Raw genomic sequence first — 17,400 nt, 5'->3', positions numbered from 1 at the left:
TTCCTTAAGACCGCTGCCCAAGAATGAAACTTGCGTTCCCCAAGCGCATTGTACGGATGGGTTCTGTATGTTTTGTAGTAGCAGCTTTCCAAAGAGAGTCCTTTCGTGAAAAAGTCCTTTTATTTTAAATCCATTCATTCAATTGTCCTTCTAGATGAAGTCTTAATTCTCTTATTTCTCTTCATTCTGTTCATTTGAACGCTTCAACCGGTGGCTCCTGCATGGATGTACAAAGTATGGGTGGTATTCGGAAAATGGAAAAGTGCCCTCCATTTCATTCAACTTTTTGGATGGTTCAATGGATAACAACAGAAGCGAATAGTGTTGTAGCAGGAGGATACGGGAACTTCATGCAATATTTGAACAGTGAAACGGGCTTGATTTGGACATTTTGAGATTTTGGATTTTTTTTGGACAAAAAAACATTGAGTGAAAATGTGAAATTTCATTCAATGAGGCAAAAGGGAGCGAATTAGGTTGTAGGTGTTTTTCTCACAACAACCTACCGGTCCGTTTTCATTGCAGGAGTAGTCGTTGAAATGAAAACAAAATTGGTCACCAAAATCCTTCACTACGGAAACCAATCGTACTCGTGCGCAAAAAGAAGAAATAACACGCATTTTGGAATGTACATGAGCATTTACCTCGAAATTGACCATGAGAATTTTTAAGAAATTAAAAGAACTTTAAACTCAATAAACATTAAATAATATGAATTGCCTGTATAAATTACGACCGTTTTAAGACTATAAGAGAATTAAAATTGTTAACGTTTGAAGAACAAAATTAAAATTTTTGAACAATTATCTGGAAAACATATAACAAATACAGACACCTTTTAAGGAGGCCATTATACTTTCCGGCAGCAGCTTATTTTCACTGCAAGAAGGTTCATAAACTTATGAAAATAATCATTCATTTTCATTAAGGGCGAAAATGGCGTTACGTTTGCGTTCTGCCATAAACACCCAATCCTCGGTGAAAGATCCTCCCGGTACGTTGATTACGTTCGATTGTCCAGCGGAAGGGAAAATTTAAGAACTACCGGCTCCGGTACGAAAGTGTTGCAGCCCGTTTTGTTGCGACCGGTCCCGCTAGTTACTTGCTCCATTAGGATGCCATAATGGCGTAAAGTGGCCAGTAAAGAAGGGAAACAAAAACCGTCTCCATCAATCGATTTAGACGCCCGGTTGACCATAACCGGATGGTTATATGTCCGAAATGGAGACCTCGGGTGGGGTGTGGAGTTATACAAATAGAGGGTTGAGAGGAAGCACAATAACCATAAGCGGCCACGGTTTGATAGAAGTCGATGGACTACTGGGTGAAAGCGTCAGGAAGGATACCGTCAAGAAGGATGGAACGTATTTTGCCACCATTTTCCCGATGCTTTATTTTTTCCTTTCACGCTTTAGCTCTTCCATTGTTTTTTTCCCCACACTCAACCCCAGATGGTTACTTCACCTTCGCCGGATTCTGGTGCTTTCACATGTGCAGAAGAGCGGGGGATTTAGTTGGCAGTTTTTTTGTTGTTCTTTAGGTGTTTCGCGATAGTCTTTGAAACGTACGTAAAATAGAGTTTTTAGCGGGTTTTGGCAAAACACAGCATCATCATCGTGACGTTCGCGTATCCGGCCAAAGGGAACGAACACACAGGAAGGGAATGCAAAAAAAAAACAAGAAAAACAACTCGATCCGCGACTCAGAAGCGAAGATAACAATGGAACTTCAGCCAAGTGGAAATGATATTTTCCTCGCAGTGTCATTGAAAAAAAAAAAAACACGGGAACACGGCATGGAGCCAATATTCTGGAGCAGGGTGTGTAACTCTTACGAAAACATCATACATGCTTCCAACTGGCGCGTTGGAAGTAAGCAAGATAGCGAAAATGGCGGAATACGCTTAAATAAAAACCGCTCAAGGCACGGCTAACATGAGCACGATAGTTGTGAAAATGTTTACAAAAAGAAAATCCGACAAAAAAAAGACCTCAACACAGACAAAGCATGTAGCAACAGCACAGTACAATGGGTAGGAAATTCCTCTGACTTGCAGATGACACGGTAGAAAATGGAAAAATAGAACGATAAAACCAACCTAGAAGGCCACTGGAAGCGTTAAGTGAATTAATGTGCCACTAAATGGACAGTTTTGACCGAAAGAAGTCAAGTAAAATGGGGTGAAAACCCCTCGCGAACATCAAGAAACGATGAGCACAGTGTAAAGTGGTGCTGATAGTAGCGCGGAAAAATGAAAAATACAGATCACGAGCAATGACCGGGTTGCGCGGGATGATTGTTTAAATGGATTGAAATGTTTGGCGGAAGCACAACGTTTTACCCTGTGGGTTTGAGTTGAGCTGCAGCGTGGTTTAACAACAACCCCCGCATCACCGTGAGCTTTGTGTGTTCGGTAACCTCCGAACAGTATGATTGCATTTCTTTGTGGCACTGGGGGGAAAAATATGAAAATGAAAATCAATTGCAATTGCATTCCATTTCGATGAAGCCAGTAAACAAACAAGAACGATCCAAATGGAAAGCGTCAATGAGTGGATGTGGAATGGAATATTTCCATTGGAATGATATTTGCACTTTTTCAGCTCATTTTTAGCGTTTATTTGAAAACGTGCTACGAAATTGGTACCACGGAGGGAGAGCTTTTTTGCATAACAAAGACAATAATACCACGGAAAAGCGATGGAAAAATCCCATTGGTGGGACGTTAAGAGAATTCAGCAAAAATTTAAGCTCAACATACCCGCATCATGAGATTATTAATCGATAATTTAGGCAAGAGCGTTTCCTTACCAGATTCCTGTTGCGTTTTAGAAGGATGTACCATTCAGGTAAGTCGAAAGAATGTGTAGGCGTTTGTATTATTTTCTGTGGTTTGGAATAATAATACTCCAAATAAGAGAAAACCCCAAAAGCCCCAATTTAAAAGCCAGTACGCCAGTAAATCTTCGCCCACGTTACATCGTAACGCGATGGAAAATGGAAGAAATGTTTACCAAGGAAAAGGACACAAAAGCACCATGCATTATTCTGCTCCACGAGCGCAGAACGGTGTACACCAAGGGACTGGCGCTCGGTTTGCGCCGAATATTCGATGGCTTTTCGTTGCATGTCGAAAGCCTACGCGTAAAAGCCACAGAGCCAGGGAAGATTCAACGGATAAGTGATTGTGTGTGCGCAGAAAAACGGAACCTAAAGCTAACCCATCGCCAGGGATAAGAAAAGCCGAACGGAAGTGTGTGGTGTAGAAAGGAAGGAAAATGGCTGGGCGATAGGGGGAAACACATAGTGGTTTGAGACGTTCGAAAGCGACCAAGTTTCGCTGCAGGAAGGAAACCCTTACAGGAGAAACGGATGTAAAAAGGTGGTCGTAAACCGGGATGTATTTGTGAGGGTGTATGATGGGTTCGGTTTTTTTTGCCTTGTGCTGGATGCTGTGGATGTGTGTACTTATAATAACGGAGCACCATAATCATGCCAATCGTAATCAGCCAGCTGATGGAGCTGAAGTGCGCCGAGTTATCGGGTTGCGCGAGTGAACAATGGGAGTGCGTTGGAGAGCTATTTGGCCAAAACGAACAAACAATTGTAGTATATTATGTTGAACCTTATTCAGTTTCATGAAATAAGCTTTAGACGGAATAATTTGAGTCAGAATCATGAATCACGAATCACAAACTATATATGAATTTCCATACATTCATAAGGTTGCGCATTTTTATTATTTTTTTTTCTGCAAAAACACAGAGAACACTTAATTCCATTGATTCTTTGATGAAGGCAAATATTAAAAACTCATTATTAGAGTAAGACGGAAGGAATCATTTAGAATATTTAAATTATTAAAGATTAACAATTATTCAGAGCTACGCGAGAGTTCTTGAGAGTCAATTCGAATGTTTGAATATTCATTCCAATGAATGACTCTACTGAGCACAACACACAACACTTTTGTAGCGGAAAAAGTAATCTCCAAAAAAAGTGTTGTAATTTTATGTGTCACAAGTACGTTCAATTACTTGTACGCACATTTTAAATAGTTTAAATAAAACTGTTTATTAAGCACTAATACATTAATTAAATTAAACAATATATTACTCTTTCTCGATGGGTGGCAGGTAAAATCATTTCCATGGAAAGACGACTCAAAGTATCAAAATATCCTCTGGGGATTGTTCAGTAAATTCCCACACCAGGCGGCCACCGGGTTAGCGACCCCGTAGTACACCTGCGCTCCTTATCACGGAATGTCTCTGTACCTGGCACAGTCTCCGTTCGGCGCCCTTTTATTTCCCTTCCCGTAGGTAATAATAATTCCTCACCGAGCTCACGCACACGGTGATCCATAAAAGGTGAACCGGTGGGTTAGGTTGTTTATGAATGAGGAAAAGTTTTTCATTTACCGAATCCCAAACAGCAATGATCTTTCTTTCCCTTCCCGAGCCACACATACACCTTAAGTTTGCTGCTCCCGAAAATGGATTTTTTTTCGCTTCGTTTTTCCCATTTTCCCTGTCGTGGCTACCATTAATGAAGTTCGATTTTTCCGTTATGGAAAAATAACCATGAAGCAACTTTTCATCCGAATAAAGTTTTCCTTCATCCTTTATCCATTTTACCATACCAACTGACGTCGTAGTGATGGGTTGTGGTGGTGCGTAAAACACAACTAAAGAGGGTCTCTTCTCCCCTTAGGCGTAGGGCTCTATCGGGCGAACTAGGTCGGTGTGTTTGAGTTTTCCCTCTTCCGGTTGTGTGCACCGGTGTGACAAGTTTCACGTCATACAGACAGTTTTGTGGATGGAAATTGAGCTCATCAATCAAAGTATCGATCCTGCTCGCGTCCGATTTAATCGTGTGCTAAGTGAAAGAAGCAAAAAGAAAAATAATACAAACGCTTCCCGCAATATTTAGGCTAATATTGGGCGCAGCAAAAAATATGCCCGTTTTTTTGTCTCGTTCATATCTGCGGGTAATTGCTTCGATTAGGAATTTTATACCGTCGGCATACCCATAAGCGGAATGATGAAACTTGCAGGACTTGGTGGTGCAGGGATTTTGGGGGATGTATTTTCCTCATTTGAATTTGATTGTAATGAGTTTCGGGAATTCATTTGCAAGTTTAATCTCTCCCGAGTAAGCGTTACGGCGAAATGTGTGTCACAGTGCCTCCCCTCGTGGGACTAAACGCAGCCCTCGCAAACTGTAAAAGCACTCATTTCGTATTCCAGGACAACACACAACGCAGGACATTTGTTTGATGTCCGTATCGGACATTGAGGCAATATTTTGGTAATTTATTTCCAGCGTTTGAATAAATATGAATTCATGAAATAGAACAAACATGGATAATGGTTTGCAAAAAAAAAAATAAATGCATGAAGACTTTCATCAAATCTGCTAATCAAAAAGAGGCCAATAGAAAACAAAAGTTTTAGCTCAAAATGAAACTTTTAAAACAAAATTAAAAACAATTGCATTACTTTTAATTAACTGAACTCAATCAGAATCTCATATCGAAACGATATTTTAATGAAATTGTGCCATCCTTGCGGCGATAGTAAGCGTAAGTAAGGCATTTCATTAAACCATGTCTGAATTTAATTTCGCTCAATTTACAACACCTTCTAGCAATGGAGCAGTGCTACATCGCTCGCGAACGCATCTCCCCCTTTACGCTGCATTTTGCGCAAGCTCCAAATTAACGAATTTATCCTCCAGCAATTGAGGTTCGGTTCGGTACGCGCGTATTTATGTGGAAGGTTTACCACAGTAACAACAGTGAAAAAAACCTTGTGCGTGAGTACACCGACAGAATGCAATCTTCTGACCTTCCCGGAGCAGTAACAAGTGGTGGGGTGCTGGAAACTGGAACGGAAATTTTGTGGTTTCTGGCTCGTGTTTGTGGTTTATTTATTGAAATGGTATCACGGGTGAAATATTTCGAGCGTTAACATTTTTTTTATGGTAGCATTTACCATTTCTTCTGCAGTTTGAATTTAAATTGAAGGCTGAAGGACGTCAAACTGCATCAGCGTTTGGGATTTATTTCCAATTTGTAATTATTATGAAGCACAAATTCAAATTTGACAGTTGATTGAAGTGGTACACATTTTGCTAATCAAACTATCTACATATCTACCTAGCATAGAGCTGCAAAAAACACGTGAAATCGATCGATTTATGTAATTGGATTGTAGCAGATTTTATAAAACCGTAATAATTTATTTACAGCAGCTCCCAGAACAGAGCATATTCCAGACAACACCGCTAAGAAATTAACTCATGCAGAGGGTGGTTGAAAAATTCATAAATTATCATCCTTCCATGAGCGTTCAAGATGGCGGTTAGATAAGGGTGTTGTAATTTTGTGTATGTGTGTGTGTATCTTTGCGACAACGACCCTACCAGACGATATGAACATAAACATCTCAAGGATACTGGGGTTTTTGGGAGTGGTTTATGTTTCAGGAACCGGTTTATATCTTACTGGACTCTTTGATTAAAGTGGATGCTGGAGGTGAATATTTCATTGAGTCGTTATTTGGCGCAACAGCTTCTAATTAATCTTCTCCATCATGGGGTGTGTGTGTGAGGATATTTGTGCTTCAAATTTAAAATTAGTTTTAATATTTAAGTAAATACTACAGTATAAAAATGTTCTAAAACAATAATAGGAACATGACAATTGTTATGGTCCATTGGTATTTGACTATTTGATTAGCTCGTTATCGATTGACTTACTTAGACAACTCTCTTTACCCATATCACAACAAGGACACGATCACTCTTAAGTAAATCGTCTAACGTCTTACAGTCCCTAAGCTGTCGATACAAATTACCATTTTCACACTGCCCGTACTACTTTCCGAGTCCTGTTCAAACAAACCCATCTCCAACACCGGGTGTGGTATGAGTGTATTAAACAATCCTAACAATTTAAGATCAAGTGCAAATTGGCCCAAATTGGCTTGTCGAAATCGGAAGATTTATTTTGCTGACATCGAACTGTTTTGTCTCCCCCACAAAATAGACGCCTGTTCGGAAACCACCAAGGCTAGTTGTTGCGTGTCAGTTTGAATTATTGGAATAAACATTATCACGCTCCCGAAATGGTAGACAAAAACGGGAGTATCGTTGGATATTGGAGGACGAAACGAATCCATTGCTTGTAGTGAAAATGTTTCCGAGACTAACACAGCTCGACACGCGGATGAACCGAGGATTAAATGATTTCTTCGCATATTGCCAAACAATGGAAACATGGTCCTTGCGCCTTCTTGGTCGAACATCTTAAGCACAATCGCAAACATTGCGTGATCGCCCAAATTGGATACCCGCTTCTGATTTTCCCTGATGGTTCCTGCTCTACAAGCCAGCGGGTGGTACAACGTTGAATTATGTTTTATGATAATGACATTGATTTTCCGTCCCATATTGCCATGCCACCATTGGGCAACAGGGATTGCCAATATGAGGGAAAAAAACTTTTGTTCTATACCGGATGGAGTGAAACCGAAACCCAAAACTGCAAAACATTTACTATGAATTTATAAAAAAGTTTTTGATCCCTTTTTTTCCAGCGGATCCCCAATTTCTTCTTCCTTTAGGATTCGGTTCTCAAATTTCGGTACACCCTTCACCCTGAGCTCAGCTTGTCGCAGAACTTCAAGCATCAGTAAACGAACTCATCCCATTTCGAATGTATGTTTAAATCAAGAAGAAAAAAATCGAATCACAACTCACACAAAAGGGTTTAAGGAGTTCCCAAGAAGGTGGAATAGCATTAGCATAGCACTAATTCAATGATTGTTCAAACGAACCCTACAGATCATCCCTCCCCATAGGTCATTGTGTATAAGAAAGGGGGGGTTTTCCTTTGGATTAGGGTTTTGTTTCAAAGCAATTTAAAATATACTGTACGAAGGACAGTGATGAAGTTTACTTTCAGTAAGGATCTTCATCAACAGGATCGTTTCAAAGGAATGCTTCCAATCAGCCAAATAGAAACACTTTCGTATTGAGTTTAATAACAGCAGAAAACATTCAAATTTGAAAAAAGATCATCAAAGAAATTTGAATTTTTTTTTATAATTTTTTTTTGATTTTTGAACAAAACCTCAGTAATCTTAATGGAATCAAAATTAAACTGTTGTAATTTGAATTCCAAACTAGCCAAAATAGGATCAGATGGGACGATTAGGATGAGATGGAAGATAGGGATTACGTAGTTTTATCAAACCAAACCATTAAAGCTTTGTAAAACGACGGGCCCATAAAATTATGAATAAGGATGCAAAGGCTAACTTCCCATCAAATTTTCCCATCAAGGAAAATGTAGAACGCCAAGAGCTTATCGATGCACCAGAACTCATCCACAATCTGTAGAATGTATTTGTTACGGTTGGGGATGTCGGTAGAGCAGAATGTAGCAAAAGAATGTAAATTATGCAATTGATTTGATTTCCCCTGCTTGTTGTGTTACTGAAACGACTTGTACACATGTTTACGTACGCATGTTTGACCATCTTGTTTGAAGTTGATTCGATGGAATTTCCTTCTTTTGTTGAAGAACAATTCACCTTCGGTCCGATATGTTTCATGCGATGTTACGAACAGCTCATCAGCAGCTCATCGGTATTCTTACAGCAACAGTTGCAGTCACATATTCAACCGTTACAGGGTATGTGTTCCATTTATTGAAGAAACATTCTACAATCCTTTCCGATTCTCAATCAATACCGATAGAGCAATTTAGGTCGTCATATAAAAGCTACTCCTGGTACTGATTTGACCTGACAGTTGCAGGGAAATGTTCTGTTTATCGACAATAAATTATGTTCGCAAGTCTAACAAACGAACCACATCACGAACCAACAGCCTGCTAAAAGCGAATAAACCTGCTGTAAGCGAAAAAGGGCTTTTCAGCTTCAATTTTTATTACCACCCGTTTTGGAAAATTGTAAAGCACAGAAACACGTTGATTTTTTTTTTTTCAATAAAGAAACCTTATCCATAGATATTGAATAGAAATTTTTGCCTACATATCCATTATTCCTTCAGGAATGTTCCCTTGCAAGACGTAGCAACAGGACTCAATTCAACCCTGAGGCAAAACTCAATCAAGCTTGTTTTGACAGGCGACAGATTTCGTGTTTTTTCGTGCTCTCCCTCACTTTCGGGTGTAGTTTTCGGTTTCCTGCAACCTGTTTTCCAAATGGGGAGCATAATCTATCTCTGCTTCTCTCGCACCTCCTGCGGTACTCTATACATCTTTCATCATCATCATCATCGTTATGTATATTCGGTTTTGGGCTAAGAGGTAAGGTTTCGGAGGGTTCGTTCTCCCCCATCATTTGCACGTGTACATGATTGCTACTTGTTACGTGGTGGAACGGGCGCTTTTCTTTAAGAGAATGACGGCTTCTTTAGTCTTTCATCACTTTTTCTCTTCAATTTGCCCCGGGAGGGTGGAATCGGGATCACGAACCTGAACGAGGACTCGCGTTCAAACATATCGATACCGGCCCGGCCCCATATGGTTGGCGGCGTGTGCACCCTTGCCCAAAAAATTTGTTGAAAAAATAGAAACTTTTGTGTCCAGAAGAAAAACGAACGCGAGCTTCATCATTTTCACGACGCACAGTTGTACTGTATCGATGACGGGGCAAAAACCTGAAACCGTTGCCGGGAAGTTCGAAGTACGAGCGAGCGCACTCGGCCAGTTTGATAAATCGTTTTTCCGGCATTTTTCTCGCAGGAGAGCATCCTTCCACGGCAAGAAGAAACATAAAAGTTGGAAGTACACAAGTGTGGAAATGGAGTGTTGATAAGCTAAGGTACCGGTAAGTCGCAGCTGGTTGCCACATATGTACAACCGGGTCGAACGGTACACCTTCAGGGAGGTACGTAAGTGAACCATTACTAAAGTTCGAATGGAATTGAAGTATGCATAAAACCTAACCGTTAATACCCAAACCGAAACCTTCCTATCGAATGACGCATGTGTTGTAAAGGGGGGCGATGCGAAGGTTAGTAAGAAAATCCATAAATCATTTCCATGAGTTTGACTTTACTTTTGGTGCTTTAAATTTCTCCTTCTTTTTTTCGAGAAAGCAATCCACCGTTTGAATGGTTTAAGGCGGCGCCTGCCCGCACGCGAGTCGAAAGAGGACGAAATCATGTGTGAAATGGAAATTACGACATTTTTATGAGCCTCCGTTGAACCACCGCCAACATTTCCACCTGGTCGCTCGGCAGCCTCCCGTCGAGGTGAGCCGCAGGTGGATTTTACGAGGTGACATTTAACCGGTGAGCGCAAAAGAAATATGCTTTAACGGGGGGTTTGCATGTGGAGGGGAAGGCGTTACTATTTAGCTGCTGGGAGAATTTGTTCAAGTGTGCGGTAAGAAAGATTATTGAATTCAATTTGTGTTAACGTCTAATTGCTGAGCGTAAAATAAACTTTATCGGTTTGCTTGTGAGACTAATTACAAATAAAATAAAAATGTACCTAACGTTTACTCAACCCTGCAACTGGTGGTTGAGAGGAACGCATAGATTCTGGGTGTTCTTTTTTCGAAGAAGAATCGATACTATTTTCATCGCGTTCTGCAAAATCACGATAAATAATGAATACTTTATTCAACACTATTGATTCGCATAATTGAGTAAAATGTGTTCCCTGTCCGCGTTGCTGTGCACCGAAAATATTACCTCCCGAATAGAGGAATTCGATTCGTCATGCAAAACCATCCCGAGGGGAATGGGAATATAGTTGTGCACTCGGAAAAGAAAACGACACGGATTTGGGCATGGCGGCTCCGCATTCATTCATCCGCAAGGCGATTTATGTTTATTTCATCATCATCACAGGCCCCCGAATCAATTATTGCCGGCTAACAATTTCACGCTCAATATCCGCCACCGTTTGCCCGGGCGCTAAATTAATTCACTAATTTAGAAATAGAATTTCCGCCCGAAACTTCGCTGTAGATGTAGATCCCGCGGAATTTCGGTTGCTTGCGTGGGGCAGATCCGCCCCACTTTCGTTCCTGGCTGGGACACGGTGGAGAAGGACCGTCGTGTCGCTTTCCGCCGTTAAACTTCCGAACAGCAACCAGCAGGTCCGGGAAAGCCTTTTTCCGTGCATGGTCGGGATTGTCTGATAAATATTTCAAACCTCGAAATCGATTGGCGATGATGAGCCCAAAACCGACAGAGACCGTGCGGTTGGGGAAAGGAATTGGAACGATTTTTTCCATGTAGCAGCTGGTTTTGTTGCCATGGATGTAAGGGATGTGCTAAAGGATATGAGATTTGTGTACCCGTTCGACTCAGAATGCTTCGGAGGGCCAAAAAATGCGATAGTTTCCGGGAAAATGTGTTTTATATTACGAGCTACGTGTATAAACATCAACAAGCAGTCAAATCGCCGATGTTCATTTCTATGCTCTTTTACAAAAACATTCGAATTTAACTCTGTTTCAACTGGAAACGGTTCTTCCAAACCACGTGCTGTTCTACTTCAAGCTGACGCCTTGGAACGCGAATCGTAATCAAAATGGTTCGCTAAATCGTTACCAACCATATCTGAGATTGGGGATATTTTGGGGAGAATTTTAGTGCAAAACAGCATAAAATTTTCTCTCTCACTCATCTTTCCGGATGTCGCTGGGTTTACCCAACGGAGCCGGAAGTTCCCAGTCCCCCTCTCCGGAAGCAGTCAATTACACACCATCCACCGTAAGAAGAAGAATCGTTCCGGGTGAAGAAGAAAAAAAAAGGCACTCAGAAAGAAGCGAAGAAACAAAAACACAATCGGACCAGCAGCGCAACAAACAGTCACAATCATACCGCATCACACAGCACAGAACAACGGCAACTCCGAAACTCATCGACATCGGAACAATTCACGTGGGATGCTACGGACGCTAATGAAACGTGGAAAGTTTCTGCCTCGCCTCGAGCTAGGGAAATGGGGGCGGGCGGCTTGCTTGCTTTGCTGGAATCCTGAACTGGACCTGTGGAATAATTGTGGAGTGGAGTGTTATTTTGGTCTATCTGTTCTTTTGGTTTGTAAATTTACTTCCGAGCACGCTTTGAAAATCCCTAAATTTAAGAGATAGAAATGAGTGCGTTGAAGTTGACGAAGAAATAGTATACAAACAAAATTACATTGTTGTGAGGATATTAGAATAGAACTATTCACAACAAAAGGACACAACTTTAAAAATAAAAAAAAACTTGTCATATTTTAAATTTAGTTCAAGTCAAGTTTATCTTAAATTTAATTCCATGCTGATATCCCTAATTTATTTTTCTAAAATAATTTATAAACTTCAGCCAAGGCGAAACTTTCTTCACCATAAAATGTTCTCCGCTCTTGGATAGAAACTATTTGCAGTGTTATGAAACATAATTTACGGGCCACAGTTCGACTCCGAAAAAAAAAGGCACGCGCGTCGGCGCCAGCTTCGACGGATACCCAACTTTCGATGCTATGATTTGCAATTCAAACGGCACTGATGGGGAATTTGAAATTTGCCAAAATTGTGTCGTACGGCAGTGGGATGTGGGATGTAAGCAGATGCGGTGCAAAACTCCCCAAGTGCTGCGTTGTCATGATTTTGCGACTTTTGTAACGAAGTTTTGCGGTAGCTATTGCTATAATATTTGGAGAAGTTGTATGAATTTATGCAAACGTTCAATAAATTAGATTTTAAAGGGGGCCGCTTGGTAGTTGACGACACATAAGCAGAATAAATTAAATTTGCTGTATAATCGATTATGTGATTAACATGATATAATAATCTGCGCAGGAAATTTGGAGGCAATTCCCGTTCACAGCGAAATGAAACTGTTCGTGCGTTGTGCAATTGAACACCTGAGATCTATTTCCGGGAAAACAGGATGTTTTCCATAATTGAATAATAATAGCCACGTTGTACAATATCAATCATACACTTAAGACATTCCGAGCACCTGAAGTTCGTAATCTTCATAGACCAGTGATGCGTGTCCCGCGTTAAGGCAAGATCGATTCGTAGAAAGATTAGGATTATTTATAGAATGAATGAACGAACAGGTTTAACATCAATAGTATCCTGCCCCGACTCATTCGGGCACAATTGCAAATGACGCAAGTGAATTGCAACGCGCTTACATAAGCATATCACTCATCAAATTCCATTCCAACCCGGAAAGGGAACAAATTCCCGAGACCAAAAAGAGGGAAAAAATATTTAAATCTTACGACGCTGCTACTTCTATGCTATAAATTGGCAGCATGCAATAAAGCTCCACGAAAGGAAGGAAACTAGACGATCCGTCCGAAGTACAATCACTTCCCTTGCACGGTTCACTGGAAGCTTCAAATTGCAATCAGCCCAGTGTAAAGTGAGGATTCGGTGGCATGAAGAATGGTGGATCTCATCATCTCGGCAAGGTGCGCTCGTTTGTAAGCTATGCTCGATATAACACCAGCGATCCATCTTCTACCTAATAGATTGGTGTTATGAAATCAATTTTCGTGGAAACTGTCTATCGTCCTATGCTATCACCCAAGGTAAGGGCAGATGGATCATTTTCCTATCCAGCGCAGGAAAAAATAGGGCAAACACGGGTGAAACTTTGAAGTAAAGCTTCGGAACTAGCTTTTTACCCCCCGGGGTTGGAGTGTACATGTGCAACACCACCACTCGGGACTATCTTATGTTCTCTATCTCCATCAAACATCCAGCAGGAAAAATAGATGGATAAAAGTAATACCCGGGCAAGGATATCGCGCCATTTGGGGCCCACTATCGCTGTGTTTGGGTACGTGCTGGACTAGCACTTTTTTGGAGTGCAGCTGTAAGTAGGAGATGATGTTTTTCATATAAGGTAAAGGTGGGTCAGAGAAGCATTTCATTTGAGTGAACCGATGGGGAGGTGGCTGCCGAGAAAGAACCATCGGAAATTGCACCAAAAAGGCAAATATGCTCCTTGCAAAGGGTTTCCTCCGTTCGGAAGCTGATCAAATGCGAGGTGAGTGGGCCGTTATATTTTCTTCTTCACGACAGGAAGCAGTTCTATCGATTCTCAATGCAATCGATGTGCCTTTGTGGTGTGGTTGCCTACTCCCAGCCACTTTGCGTTTTTGTTCTATATTTCGCAATTGCTATAAACAGATAGTAACAAAGGAAATATTCTTGTTTTTATTTCGTTGTAGCTCAACTGTGATATCGGTTTAGAGGATAATCAAAAATTTAATGGTTAATTTAAATTTAATGGTTGGATGCGGACTATGATTTACAGAAATACGGTTATTTAACAGGAAAATGTGATACATCAAAAGCTCATAGTAATTATTGAAAAAAGGAATTATTTGACTTCAAAAATATTAAATTAAATTTTAATAATTAAATTTTAAATTAATTTTCTTTAATACTTCAAATTAACTGATTCACACTTTTAGCCATTCGCTTTCAGTATTAAGATAGTTCCATTTTACATGCAAATTAAAACTTTCCCCGTGGTTACAAATTTTAATTTGAAGAAACTTTCATTTCTTGTCGTTTTAAAATGTGCAAAAGCGCCTTAATCCTATTTGAAATCGAAAAAACAAGAATCCACGAAGCGGTCATTCAAAAGTTGTCTTTCCATAAAAAGGATAGGATAAGTTTTGCTTCTGCTTGGTTGTCATAACCTGATCTGCTCTTTCGAAACAAGCTTTTCGTACTCTTTGGTCTATAAGGTTTCAAAATACAACGCTCGACGATTATTTAAAAATAAAAAGCAACAGAATTTTTCTTTAACTTATTGTAACTGTATAACTTAAAACTTATGGTAAATCACACGAAACCACATTTTGCAAAGTTCGTCATTTGATTGCGTTACACTCATTCAAGGCGAATTATTTCCACAATGGATCACCGTGATGTGTTGCAAACAAAAAAAAAAACATCAGCCGAAATCCAAACAAAGAAACGATCAATGGGGTTTATCTTCCCATTTGATTCAACACGAACCATTAAGCAAAAATTATGGCCCATCGCGGACGAGTGACGAAGTGGAAAATGGGCAGAAGATGTACTAGCCTCAGACGGTTTGCAAATTAAAATTTATTGCTATTCTTTGTTGCTTTTTTTTTTTTTGGGGCGAAGATCTGTGTGAATGGATGTTTTGCTCTTGCGTTTAGTATGTTAGAAAACAAACCCCTCAAACTAAAGCAGGATTTCTTTTTATTGTTTCAGTTTCGAAAAATGTTTTCATCAATGTGAAAGCAATAATACAGTATCCACCGTTACTAATTGAGTGAAATATCAATCACTTTGCACAATTACTCCTCGAACTATAAAAGGCCACATTTAGTGAAAGCAAATTCCTACCCAACACACACGCATTAAAACCTGTCCAGTAATTGAACATATCTATTCTCCGTAACTAGGCCAAACCGATCGGCATTCGCCTTCGTACGGGCACTTATATTGTGTCCAGTGTAGGACCATAAAAATATCATCCCTTGCCAATCAATTCGATTCTCGGTAGCGGCACTATTCCCAGCACACACCGTCATCATAATACCCCTGTGTGTGTACGAACATTATGGGCTAGGAAACGGGCCAACATAAAGGCATTACCTTTAATGGAAAACCGTTAGCACCTTTTCGTCGGGTGTACACACGCAATACGGTTCAACCGTCCGGTCCGCTGCAGCGCCGAAGCCCTAGAAAACAAAGCACAATAAAACGAGTCCGTGAGCTGTTAGCCTGCACCGAACTACATCATAGACATACACGCGCATTCCGCCAATTTTGTCAGACCCCAGGTCCGATGGTGGATGCTCTCGCCGTCGTGTATCGAACACTCCAAACATGTTTATGAAAATCGAAACATTACTCAGCATGGTGTTTCGCGCGTAAAACGCATCACCACGATGCCGGTTCATGGAAGCGACGCGAAACGAAGCAGGACTTACGAAGCTAAGCCCCCAAAATCGCCAATAAAACTAACAACTAGTAGCGGTGTAGTGCAATATTTGGCTAAGGTAACCATGATCGCGGCCAAAAATATACTGACATTGCGGTCAGTTTAATTAGACTACGGTGGGTGGTTGAAAGCTTTTTTGTTTCTGGTGCCTGTTAGATTAAACCTCACCGAGCATCGAATGCGTGTTTCCTAACCGCATTGTTCGAGGAACCGCTTAGAAATGGAAGCTGGAAGCACCAATACCACAAGCCATGGTATTAGCATATAGGCTGTCAACCAGCTAGGACCAACGGGATCGATAAGAGCGGAACGCACATTATTGAAACGGAAGCGGTGGAAAGCTCGTTTGTGAAATGATTAGTATTAAACAAACAAAGCTCCCCCGTTGTGGTGAGGTGTTTTCAGAATCGGTACAAAAGGGGAAAAGCGGAACACTCGATCACATTATATTTATAGTTGTACTGCTAGTTTGTTTGAAGCGGAACGATCAAATTAACATGCAGCTTCAATACATCATCCAATCAATATGAATAGAGCGGGAAAGTTAATTGAGAGCTGGAAAATGTGTTTGGGAATGTATGTATTAAATGTTGTTTTCATATGGAAAGCAAACACGTGATTCGCATTAATCTCATTCAGTTTAGATGCCTGTCGATGTGATTTCGCTGAGTTCTTCGGTAAACGCCTAAAAGTATGTAATTTTTGTTGCTTTCTATGTTATACGAAAGCCATAAGCAAATGAACGTTTTTTTCAATTCTATAACCAACAAACTATATACAAATTGTCAGGTTAAGGTTTTAGCAAATCAAACTCTATTGCGATGCATAATCATTTGCAAGTTTATTGCATACTTCCAGGAGTCAACACGAACGCTGAGTGACAATAACGAATAGCTTCATACGAATATTTCAGAATTGGTTTTATAAGCATGATTAATAATTTACATTTCACTGTTATTTAAATCATACCATCCGTGTGTGTGTATCAGTCCCACCAAGAACATATTTCAAATGATTTTCTCCATTCCGTTCAGCATGGCTAACTGCAGACCTACTTATGAACACTCTCGCTATCTGGCTGTAACCCACCTGTACCTTCAGAGCGGAAACTTAGAGTTCGACGGCTATATTTAACCTCACCCGTACGTTGTGTCTTTAGCTAAGTGCCTATTAAAAGCCCATTTTTCTCACAATATTTATTTTTTCAATTCCACAAAAGAAGCAAACTTTCCACGGTGGGTTGACGTGGGTCGCTACCGGAACAAAACCAGTTTCCCCAAACAAAATAGACCCCTAGCAGCGTTCTGGGGGCGCTGTGCAACAACCAGACATTTCATCAGGCGGCTAGTTAGTTGATTTACGGGAAGCTTTAAAATGCATCAACATTAAGTGAGACCGTTTGCTTTAACG

This window comes from Anopheles moucheti, chromosome 3 (assembly GCF_943734755.1).
Source record: "Anopheles moucheti chromosome 3, idAnoMoucSN_F20_07, whole genome shotgun sequence".
Classification (NCBI taxonomy): domain Eukaryota; kingdom Metazoa; phylum Arthropoda; class Insecta; order Diptera; family Culicidae; genus Anopheles; species Anopheles moucheti.
This window is presented reverse-complemented; position numbering follows the sequence as displayed.